Consider the following 11777-nt stretch of genomic DNA (forward strand, 5'->3'; position numbering starts at 1 on the left):
ACACATGAGTTTCTAACCCCAAAAAAGGTATAATTAACCGAATTCTTCTATTAGAAGACTTTTCGGTGTGCCCAAGGATAGAGCGTGACACACAAGGTTACACATAAAAGACCTTTGCAGGTTTTCCTTTACAAGTAAGCATATCTCGTGATGTAGGATATGTATAAATTGAAGACGGATCCCACAGTTGTCATGTTCCCAAAGTCTTATGGCTCACTAAAATGCATTTTTGCTGACCCTGCAACTGTGCTGTACACCTACTCTTTTTTTCTAAAAAAAAGGGCCCGGTTCATGAGACGATTTTTTTAGGGAAACCAGCAGAGCGCTCCCAACCGTCTACCTACCCCACCACGGCACCATCTCGTCCGTCATGCTAGCGTGCGTGCGTGCGTGCCATCTTTGTCACCGCGCCCGCCGCTTGCCCCCCGTACGTGCGGCGCGCGAATCTGAGCCCCCGTCATCCACACGCCGCGGCGGTTAGGATCCGGTTCCCGATCGGCACCGACACGGGGAGATCCGCCCAGAAAATGACCCGGAAAAGTTCCAAAGCTGGCGCGCGGCGAGGAGATGGATGGGATGGGGAAATGAAGAGGGAGCGGCCGAGAAGGAGACGGCCGCGCCGCCGCCGCCGCGAGGCCATGGCTGCGGAGCGGTGGCGGCTCCGGCTCCGGCTCCAGGCGGCCCGGCGCACCCGGATCCCGCGCGAGGTTGGTGGCGACGATTTTTTAGGCGGTTCTTCTTCTCCGGCTCTGTTGGCTGTTTCAGTGTGCTTCTACTGCCACGGCCTGCCGCCCCTTGTTTCGCGGCGGATCTGTCTCGATCCGTTGAAGCAAGGTTGGTTAGCCGCTGGTTTTGCTCGTCGGTTTGTTGGTTTGTTGGTTGATAGATAGGAGTAGATGTTGGATGGCTCCGCGCGCAATCTCGCCTGTTTCTGCCGCCGCCGTAGTCTCTCATGGCCCGTGGAAATCGTTCACTGACCACAGAGACAGACACAGAGTCGTATCCCTGGCGCTAAGGATGTATCCCAACTGCTAGCTCCTTTTGGATTGTCCAAACAATAGATAGATGCTTACGCAAACTATGGCTTTTCCCTTCTTGTGTATCCAAAGTTCCAAACCCAAGTTTCGAACTGAAAAGGGCTACACAGCACACCACGCTACATTTTAAGGATGCGGCCGTAGGCAACTTATATTTTAAGCATGCGATGTGATGATGCAGTAGACGAGCACATTGCAGCCCTGATGCACTGTGTATGCGGTTCCAACTGTGATAACTGGGTGGTGCGATCGTTTCTTCCCTGGAACTGTCCAAACAATACTTTCCTTTTTGTTTAAGTCTTAACCCAAGTTTCAAACTGAAGAGTAGGTAACACACCATGCCACATGCATGCCGCCGCACATTTAGATAGGCAACTACATTTAACATTAGTGATCAATGTTCTGAAACTAACAGTAGCCATAACCAATTCTGCTAATTGTTGTAATTCACACAATGCTTTCTTTTCATGAATACGCATTATTGCGTATCATTTCATTGATAGGTGGAGAGAACATACAGGGTGCCGCTCGAGGGGGCGTGCACGCATCGGCGTCCCCAGGAGCGTGGCATGAGCATGTTGGAGGGTGCTCAGCCTCGGTACAATCGTTCTAGACTACAGGGATAATCAGTGCTAATCCTTGAGCTCCAGCTTCACTACTCACTACAGGGATAATTCACACAATGCTTTCCCTGTAAGATCTTTAGAACATGCTATTTTTTTGCTTCTTTGTGAAGCATGTCATCATAGCAATTTCCCTGTAGTGAGTAATGACATTGCTCTGCTTTGTTCAGGCAGGCGCAAGAAATGGATAAATGTGATGAAGCCCTTGGACTGCTGAATTTGCACTGGAGTCTGTCCTAAACTATTCAGGAGCTTACCAACAACTGTCATGCATTCTTGGTCATGAATGCAGCCAGGCAGGTAAATCTCCAACAAGCTGCTGCCTACTTGTTTTTGTAGTGGAATCTCCACATTCACAGTTAGTTAAATGACCAAGGTTTTTCAAATACTTTGCAAGTTTACAAACTAGGATGACTGCCATTACATAGAAGGAAATGCCTAGGTGCGAACTTACAGCCTGCAATAAAAGCAAAACAGCCAGAAAGGAGAAAGAGAAGAACGCAAACAAACTGTGCAGCAAACAAATAGTTTCACTTCTGTTCTTTCCTTATAAAACTGTCTAGCATTTGTAAAGATTATCTTAAAGGAAGGTAGAATAATTCCTTTAGATAATAACCTAACTATGTATAAAGGGGAGGTATGTTTTCCCTTTCTTACTATTCTACCATCCGATGATTAGTACTTCATGCGTTGTTAATAAATTGAACCATGATCATGTTAGGGCAATTAAAGGTGAGTTCACCTAGAGATATGGTTGGACTAGTATTAGTTCCTTTCGTTCTTCCAACTGCCCTGAGCTTATGCAATCTTTTTCTTCCTCACAATGCTAGATTTAACAGCCTCCAATCTAGGGAAAATAACAATAGACAGACACAGATACAACACTTCTGCCTGTGCAGGGGGTTAACTGTCCTACGGGCAAGAAGCATCAACCAGAAGCCCAAGCATAAAAAAGGTAAACTAGAATATTGTTAGAGAAATTCCATCCGGTACCACTAATACCGCCACTAACTTCGTCCCTTTCTGGGAATTTTTGGTTTACTGGCCTTCAAACACGCTTCGGCTGACAAACAGCTTCATCCTGCCCCCTGCCCTAAGTTGCCATTTTTTGCAGCCTACTTCTATCCCTGCCAAATATTGTAGGAGCTGAATTACTTTGGAATCTAGATATACATCTAATCGATTGCGCAGTTTCTTCCCATCAAATGGTGAGTGCTTGCGAATAGGTAATGTGTATTATGTTATCCCCTAGGAGGCTAGTACTAGGATTTTCAAATGACCCCAACTTGTGTGCAAGGTCTGTAATATGTATAGCCCAGAGACAAATTTACGGTACTGTCCAAGTGTTATTTCAAAAGGTTGGAATTGGATTAGTTATACATGACAAATAACTGGAACACACTGTTGCTCTCACATCATGCTAAATAGTAGCGCTACTGCTAAATAGCTATACACATTAATGATATAATAACTCATCATGATCATAATAACAACTCATCATCATAATAATAATAATAACAACTCCTCCTCCTCCTCCTCCTCCTCCTCATAGTCATATAAGAACTCATCATCATCATCATCTATGAGTCATATAACAACTTCATTCTAAGTTTCTAGCACATTCTAGCACATAACTCATCATCATCATAATAATAACAACTCCTCATCCTCATAGTCATAACCAACACTAGCTAATTGTTCATATCACATGATGAGTACTACCGAGGACCTACACCTCTCTCTTTGCTAAAATAGCATAAAACAGGTAAACCGGTCCATCTCCATAATGGAGAATGGAGATCCACCTGTCTCCAACTTGTGGCTTGCGCACATTCATGTTGTCTCCAATTGGTTGCTTGCGCGCATTCATTACTTTCCTCCATTCTTTGATATTGAGTCTTTCATCTTTTAAAGAAATCGAGTATGCCATGTGGTAAGCTGTCGGCGGAGTTGGTCGTAAGCTAAACATATGCATATGACCTTCGGTAAGCATCATGTCAGGCACAACCTCCTTCGGGAGTTTCTATTGAAGAACATAATAGTAACATATAGTTAGCAATGTAGTTTACTTAAGAAGAATGTATGCAACCATAGTTTACCATGTTTTTTGCAATGAAGTTACCATCATGCAACTCGTGGACTAGTGGCACGTATCCACTAAAATTTGGGTTAATTAGATAATTGGTCTTATAAGTCTCAACATCGTTTATAAATGAGACAAGAGATCCTTTCTCCTAACAATTTAGCTCGGAGCCATAGCTATAGTACGTCTTGTCTACAACCTTCCGAGTATTTCTTGAAGATAAGAAATAAGATGACAATATAAATAAACAAGTTTAGTAGGGATGAACACCAAATATTTTTAAATAAATAATATTAATTACTTAACAAATTTCTTTGACAAACTCACATAGAGGCGGAACTGGAGGCATATTCACATCCACCCAAATGTCGATATTATTTTCAATATCATCTTCAGGACGAATATCGAAGGTTATTTGCATATTCTCCTCAAATCCATAGGCCTTGCAGAGAGCTCCCCAATTAGAGCAACCAAAATATGAGTGATTAAGTGCATTGTAGAGTTTAACCCGAAAAGCATAATCATGTTTAGTCCTGAGGTGAGCTCTCCTCGTCTCCATATTCTCACTCTCTTGGAAACCGAGCTTCTCCAAGACAAATAGTCTTGCATGGCAGGGGATGCACTAGTTGAATTGAAAAAACGGAAATTACACGTTGAAGCAAAGAAGTACAAGTCATGCTTAATTCCACATTCATTCAAAGAAGCACAAGTCAATACCTACCGTAAAAACATTGAAGGTCTCGTCCAGCTTGATGGTGAAATACCTACCGTTTTCCAGATGATACATGTCGCACATACCCCGGTTGTCGCCGCAGTAATCACACTCAGGTATCCTACCATCGTCAGACATTTCCTGTGTTCATAATTCAAAGATTATAAATCGATGGCAATTACCAAAAACTCAGGAAATGATCTGTGTGTTGAGTTCCTGGTAATTGCCGTTGATTTTTAATCTTTAAATTATGAACACAGGAAATGTCTGACGGCGATAGGATATCTGAGTGCGATTACTGCACCGATGACGGGGGTATGTGCGGCAGGCCTCATCTAGATAACGATAGGTGCTTCACCCTCACGCTGAAGGAGACCTTCGAACATTTTACGGTATGCAATGACGGAAAGTATTTTTTCATAATTAAACATGACTAGTGCTTTTTGCTTTAACGTGTAATTTTCGTTTTGTACAATTCGACTAGTGCATCCCCTGTTATGCAAGATTGTATGTCTTAGAGAAGCTTGGTTTCGAAGATAGGGAGAGTATGGAGACGAATAAAGCTCACCTAAAGATGAAACATGGTTTCGTTTTTGCGGTTAAGCTCTACAATGCAGTAAATCACTCAAATTTTGGTTGTCGAAATTGGAGAGGACTATGCAAGGCCTATGGATTTCAGGAGGATATGAAAATAACCTTCGATATTGGTCCTCAAGATGATCCTAAAGATAATATCGACATTTCGGTGGATGTGGACATGATTCCAGTTCTACCTCTATGTGAGTTTGTCAAACAAATATGTAACTAATTTATATTGTTTATTTAAAAATAGTTGGTATTCATCCCTACTAAACTTGTTTATTTATAATTTGATAGCTTATTTCTTTTCTCCAAGAAATACACGAAAGAAAGGTTGTAGACAAGTCATACTACATTTATGGCTCGGAGCTAACTTGGAAGGAGAAAAATTCCGTTGTCTCATTTATTAATGATGTTGAGACTTTTAAGACCAAATATGAAATTAGCCAAAATTGTAGTGGATATGTGCCGCTAGTCCACGAGTTGAGTGATGGTAGCATCAGTGCAAATAGCATGGTAAGATTTTATTGACTATCGTTGGATACATTCTTCTTAAGTAAACTACATTGCTAACTATGTTACTATTATGTTCTTCAACAAAAACTCCCGAAGGAGGTTGTGCCTGACCTGATGTATACCGAAGGTCAGATGAGTATGTTTAGCTTATGGACAAATTAGCCGGTGGCTTTCCACAGTGCATACTCGATTTCTCTAAAAGATGAAAGCCTCAAAATCAAAGGAAGAATGCGCACAGGCAACCAATTGGAGAACATGAATGTGCGCAAGCCACAAGTTGGAGACTGGCGGATCTCTATTGTCCATTTTGGACATGGAGGGGTTTACCTGTTTTATGATATTTTACCTAGGAGAGAGGAGTAGGTCCTACGTAGTACTTGTCATGTGCTAGAATGATGATGAGTTATTTACCTAGGATGACTACCCTTAGCTAGGTTGGTTAACTTGTCATGTGCTATATTGATGGTGAGTTATTATATGACTACGCATGATGATTGAGTTGTTATATGACTACGATGATGATGACGAGGCCGTACTACTTGTAATGTGCTAGAATGATGATGAGTTATTATATATATGACTACGGATGATGAGTTGTTATATCATTGGGGTGTAAGAAACATGGATCCATCCACTTTAATCTAATCCGTGTTTCCTCCACAATCTCTTCATTGCTACGGTATAAAAATTGTATAACTGTGTATAAATAAAAGTATAAATATAAAGAAATGAATACTCACTAATAATAGTGGCGTGGGGCAAAAACAGGCGTTACTGCTATTTAGCAGTAGCGTTAGCAATAGCGCGGGTCCAATCCCACGCAGCAGTAGCATGGGGTCAGACCCGCGCTACTGTAGATGGAACTGGTGCCATGGGTCTTGGAGGGCGCGCGAGCGCGACTTCGGTGGTTCTTGCTCGCGCGGCAGGATGGCGTGGACGCGGTAGATTGGGCGCGACAGGTGTTGTGCGGGCGCGCAGGATGGCTAGGCCGTCGCAGATCTGGCGCGAGGGCTGTTTCGCGGGCGGGGGTGTGCTGTGGCTCGGGCGTGGCCGGGCAGGGTGCCTCTACGGAGCGCAGGAGGTCAGGGGCGTGGTTCATCTGCGGGTGAGCCGCAAGGTGGTGCGGGGCAATGCAGGAGGCATGGCGCGTGGTGGAGAGGCTCGGGCGTGCGGCGCTCGGGCGGCGGCTTAGCCGTGAGGGGGCGCGGCTGGTGCGTGCCTACGTGATTTGATGCTGCGAGTAAGCCTTGGTGATGGTGGGTCGGGAGCCTGGGTTGGCGAGGAAGAGCACCTTTGGTTGCGAGTGATGTAGATTCGGTCTCCGATGGCTGCGGTGGCGTGCATGGGGCGCGTCGGTGGTTCTGTTGCTTGGCTATGGCTCGGAACCATGGTGGCTCTTGGCTTCGGGCAGCGCTCCTCTATTCCCGTGCTGCGTCCGAAAGACCGTTGATGGATCTAGGGACTCGTTCTGGAGGTTGGCCGTCGGTGGTCTCCGCGAGGTGCGGCTGGCTACGGCGGATCTCAGAGCTTCTTTGTTGATGGGCAGCTCTGATTGTGGTGGTGTTTGGTGGGCTTCCCGGCGCTGGTGCAGGATGATGTACGACTGAGGTGGTGTGGGAGATTGGTTGAACGCCCTATCTTGGCTTTGTGCTGTGACCAGCGATGGTGGCGGCTGCGGCCGTCGTTGACCTTCTTGGAGGCATCATTGCTTTGCTGCCGCACCTCTCCCGCGTGGATCCGGCCATCTCGGCCTCTCTGGGGGAAACCTTTGATCTGTTATCGGACGATGGCGGCGCCTTGGTGTCGTATTCCCTCTCGGGGGCTTCGTCTTGGGAGCTCAATATCGGCAAGCGAGACCGGTGGATGGCGGCGGTTGTGGCGACCAGGTTTTTGTGGCAACGATGATGATAGGTCCAATGTCGGCAACGCGGCAATGGTTGAGGTAGTCGGCTCTTCTCCGGCATGTCCACGGGTTTTGCCTCGGTTTGTTTGTTGCTGTGAAGTCGAAGCTGCTGCGGCAGGCCCTGTGGTATACGATGACTGGCTGCAGGTGAACCGTTCGGCGATCTTCCGTGGTGCCAGCCATGCCTGGTTTTGTCCTTCGTAGTTCTCCGTCAAAGTCGGAGCTGTGCTATCTGGTCGCAGGTGGCTGAGTTCTGGCGTGGATCTTCATGCATCTTCACGGGGATTCTGCAGTATGTGTCGAGTCGACGATCGCCTATGGCGAAGTCAGAGTCCTTTGCTCAGGATTTAGGGATGGCGATGTCACCTCTACGGGAGGAGTGATGACGATGACGCCTATGTGCTGTCTCGACGAGGCCATCACTGGAGTGGTGTGCATGGGGTATCTTGTGTGTGCCGCTCAATGGTTGTGATAGTTTTCGCCCGGTATGATCAACTGGGCAATCTGGTTTTCACTCGGTTTTCCCTAATTAACTAAGCAACTATTTTCTTCTTAACGAATGCAGGATAACTGCCATTTCAAAAAAAAATGAAGGCCACATAACATGGCCGGGAACAAAATATTTTTGTCAGAATCAGAAACACACTGCCTCCTTGCCTCAATCCTCGTTTGTGTTCTCCAGTGTGTAACCTACAAACTGTGCTTTTATCACAACAGTCAAATGTAAAATTCCACATGAACTTTGTACTTATTTGAACCAGATAATTTGCCTTGTTGAAAGTGTATATTAGGGTTTGATAAATTCATCCGTTCTCATGACTGCAAACTGTCGAGCACCATATAGGGAGGATAAATCATCAACAGTTGATGTTTTAGACTTGTAGCTGCAAGAGCAAGCACGGACAATCTTCAGGCATCCCAATGTTGGGTGTGTGCTTTCCTGTTGCTAACTTGGCTCTGTTGTTTGTTAAGCCCAAGACGGCATTCCGCATGTCAGCTACTGAAGCACGGACAATCTTCAGGCATCCCAATGTTGGGTGTGTGCTTTCCTGTTGCTAACTTGGCTCTGCTGCTGGTGAAGCCCAAGGCGGCATTCCGCATGTCAGCTACTGATAATAGCCTGTTGCTGCAAGTGTTTGGTTGTTTTGTAGTATTTTGCTGGCATTGGGTCTCTGTACTTTCTCCGTTTCCTTGCATGAAATTGGGGGTTGTCTACCGCCTGAACCACAGTACTCAAAACAGTAGCTCTACTTAGCTAGCACATTTGATGATTCTATGCTGCGCTGTGTGTTTACTTATTTCTTCACTGCAATTAACTATCATGTGTTTGAGAATCTACCTCATTAACCGAATTTGGTTTATGCAGACTCCCTGACGGTGACACGGGAGATTTAGTCGACCATTTTTGTTCTAGGCTTGCATTGTGTGATTTTTCGGAAGCATATGCTCAAGCTGCAACAGTATTGTGACTGCAGAATTCAGCTAAATTTCCGTTTTTTATAGAGTACCGACCAGTCAAATATCAGTCCTGTTCACATCACCTTGATGCAAGCACATCATTGGATCTCAGGTTTGCATTGGTAAAATTTGTAAGTTGTAGTCCTAGTATGCAAGGCTGTTAGGTGCATGGGTGTCAGGGGTGCACTGTCAAGTTCTTTTATATCTGAAAGGGACCACTGAGCAAACGGTACTACCATCTTTACACATTACTACTGTGCAGTAACTTGCACCACTAGATGCAAAACCCACCACAGGATAGGATATATCTCACATAAATCCAACGGTTATGCTTCCCCTCTGCCTCTCCTATACCCTTCCATGGCGTTGGTCGGTGGCATCCATTTCCGAAAACAAAGCTATGTCCAACCGTTGCTTCTGTGCTTCAGTATGCAGGTGTTTCAGGAGAACATAAACACGCAGCGCAGGAATCAAGGCACACAACACGGTGATCAGGGATCACAATGAGATGAAATACTTTTGTCACAACTGTCAAATGTAAAATTCCACATGGACTTTATTCTTTTTCGAATCAGTGTCAGTTGCATTTGTCGTATGAAGTATATGTTACGGTCTGATAAATTTATCCGTTCTCATGACTGTAAACTGTCGGGCACCATGTTAGGAGGGTAAATCACGAACAGTTGATGTTTTACACCTATAACTTCAAGAGCAAGCACAAGCAGTCTTCAGGCCATCCCAAGATTGGGTCTGCGCTTTTCTATCGCTAACCTGGCTCTGTTGTTTGTTAAGTCCAGGACGACATTTCACATGTATGCTACTGATAATAGCCTGTTGCTGCAAGTGTTTGGTTGTTTTCTACTCCCTCCTTTCCATAATTATGGAACAGAGGGAGCAGTATTTTGTTAGCATTGGATCTCTGCACTTTCTCAGTTTCCTTACATGAAATCAGCGGTCGTCTACCTTCTGAACTGAAAGACAAACAATTTTACTTAGCCTAGCATATTTGATGATTTACTGTTTGTTTACTTATTTCTTCACTGCAATTAACAACTATGCATTTGAGCATTTGATTCGTTAACTGAATCTGATTTCACGCAGACTTCATGACTTTGACTTGCGAGATTTGGTCCAACATTGTGTTACACGCTTACATTGGTGCTTTTCTGGAGTAACGATCAAGCTGCAACAGTTTTGTGACTGCAGAATCCAGCAGGGTAAATCTTCGTTCCGTTTTGATAATCGACCGGTCACATTGATGCAATCTTCTTGGTATACCTAATCATCATTGGAACTTATTAGGTTTGCACTGGTAAAATTAGCAAGTTGTAACTCTAGTATGCAAGGTTGTTAGGTGCATGAGGTTCAGAGGGTGTACTGTCAAATTTCTTTTATATCTGAAAAGGACATGTGAGCAAATGGTGGAAGTACTTGTGTAGGGCTATAACCCACAGAGCACCATCTTTACACATCACTACTGCACAGTAGTAATTTGCACCACTAAATGCCAAACCCCATACAGTAACTCACAGAAAAGCTAATGCCTGTGCTTCCCCTCTCTGTCTCCCCTCCACGCCTCCACCACTGTTTCTGCTTGCTGATGTTGGAGAAGATGATCAGGGTTGTTGGTGTCGGTTGGTGGCATCCATTTCTGCTGCCTTTTTTTTTTGTTCAGCCACTTGGCATTGTGATCTCCACAGCTGCTCTACAGACTCGAGAGCCTGCCTGCGCCATTGTCTTCATCATGGGTGACATCTACTCCCTCCATTCCTAAATACTTGTCTTTCTAGGCATTTCAACAAGTGACTACATACGGAGCAAAATGAGTGAATCTACACTCTAAAATATGTCTACATACATCCGTATGTAGTAGTTATTTGAAATGTCTAGAAAGACAAATATTTAGGAACGGAGGGAGTATTTCTGAAGGCAAAGCTGTCTCTAACCATGGCTTCTGCTCGCTCCAGTGCGCAGGGTGTCTCGGGAGAAGATAAATGCGCCACACAGAAATTAAGACACGAAGCACGTTGATGATCGGGGATCACGATCACGATGAGATGAAATGCAGGAGCTAGGCAGCTTTGCTCAGATTCTACTGTGAGCCAAGGTTCCATTCGGTCATTCCCATGTACTTTGTTTACTTCAGTCCAACTTCGGACAAAACACAGGCAAGCTGTTTTTTACTACTCACAAACCGTCGGATCACCAGCAGGTGACAGATCTATTTATATTTTGCTGATAATAGCCTGTTGCTGCAAGTGTTTGGTTGTTTTCTATTCCGTCTGTAAACTAATATAAGACATTTTAGGTCACTACTTTAGCGACCTAAAACATCTTATATTTGTTTACAGACAGAGTAGTATTTTGTTGGCATTGGGTCTACATACTTTCTCAGCCTCCCTACACGACATTGGGGTTTGTCTACCTTCTGAACCAAAAGACAAATAGTTACTCTATTTAGCTTAGACATCTGATGTTTCGATGCTGCATTGTGTGTTTACTTAATTCTTCACTGCAATGAACTATCATGCGTTTGAGCATCTACCTCACTAACTGAATTTGGTTTATGCAACATGACTGACAGGGGAGGTTCCATCGACCATTTTACTGTAGGCTTGCATTAGGATTTTCTTCAAGCATGCTGAGGCCGCAACAGTATTGTTACTTTAGAATTCAGTGGGGTAAACTTCCTTTCGGTTTAGAAAACCAACCAGTTTAATTTCAGTTTCGCTCACATCACCTTGATGCAAGCTCATCATTGGAGCTCAGGTTTGCATTGGTAAAACATGCAAGTTGCAGATCTAGCATATAAGGCTGTTGGGTGCACGAGGGTCAGAGGGTGTACTGTCAATTTTTTTTATCTGAA

At 44.5% G+C, this 11777-nt stretch overlaps 1 long non-coding RNA gene across 10 annotated transcripts; it reads left to right on the forward strand.

The window, feature by feature from the left end:
* Positions 1-321: 321 nt before the first annotated feature.
* LOC125546482 lies at positions 322-11153 on the forward strand. 10 transcript variants are annotated; one of them, XR_007300646.1, is made up of 6 exons: positions 329-707; positions 1541-1730; positions 1831-1960; positions 2491-2615; positions 8820-10128; positions 10879-11153. It is a non-coding gene; the product is annotated as an uncharacterized LOC125546482 (long non-coding RNA). The 10 variants fall into 10 exon arrangements; XR_007300651.1 differs by lacking the exon at positions 2491-2615 and having other exon boundaries at positions 330-707; positions 8820-9023; positions 9340-10128; XR_007300650.1 differs by lacking the exon at positions 2491-2615 and having other exon boundaries at positions 331-707; positions 8820-9448; positions 9576-10128.
* The last annotated feature ends 624 nt before the right edge of the window (positions 11154-11777 follow it).

Source organism: Triticum urartu, chromosome 1 (genome assembly GCF_003073215.2).
Source record: "Triticum urartu cultivar G1812 chromosome 1, Tu2.1, whole genome shotgun sequence".
Classification (NCBI taxonomy): Eukaryota; Viridiplantae; Streptophyta; class Magnoliopsida; order Poales; family Poaceae; genus Triticum; species Triticum urartu.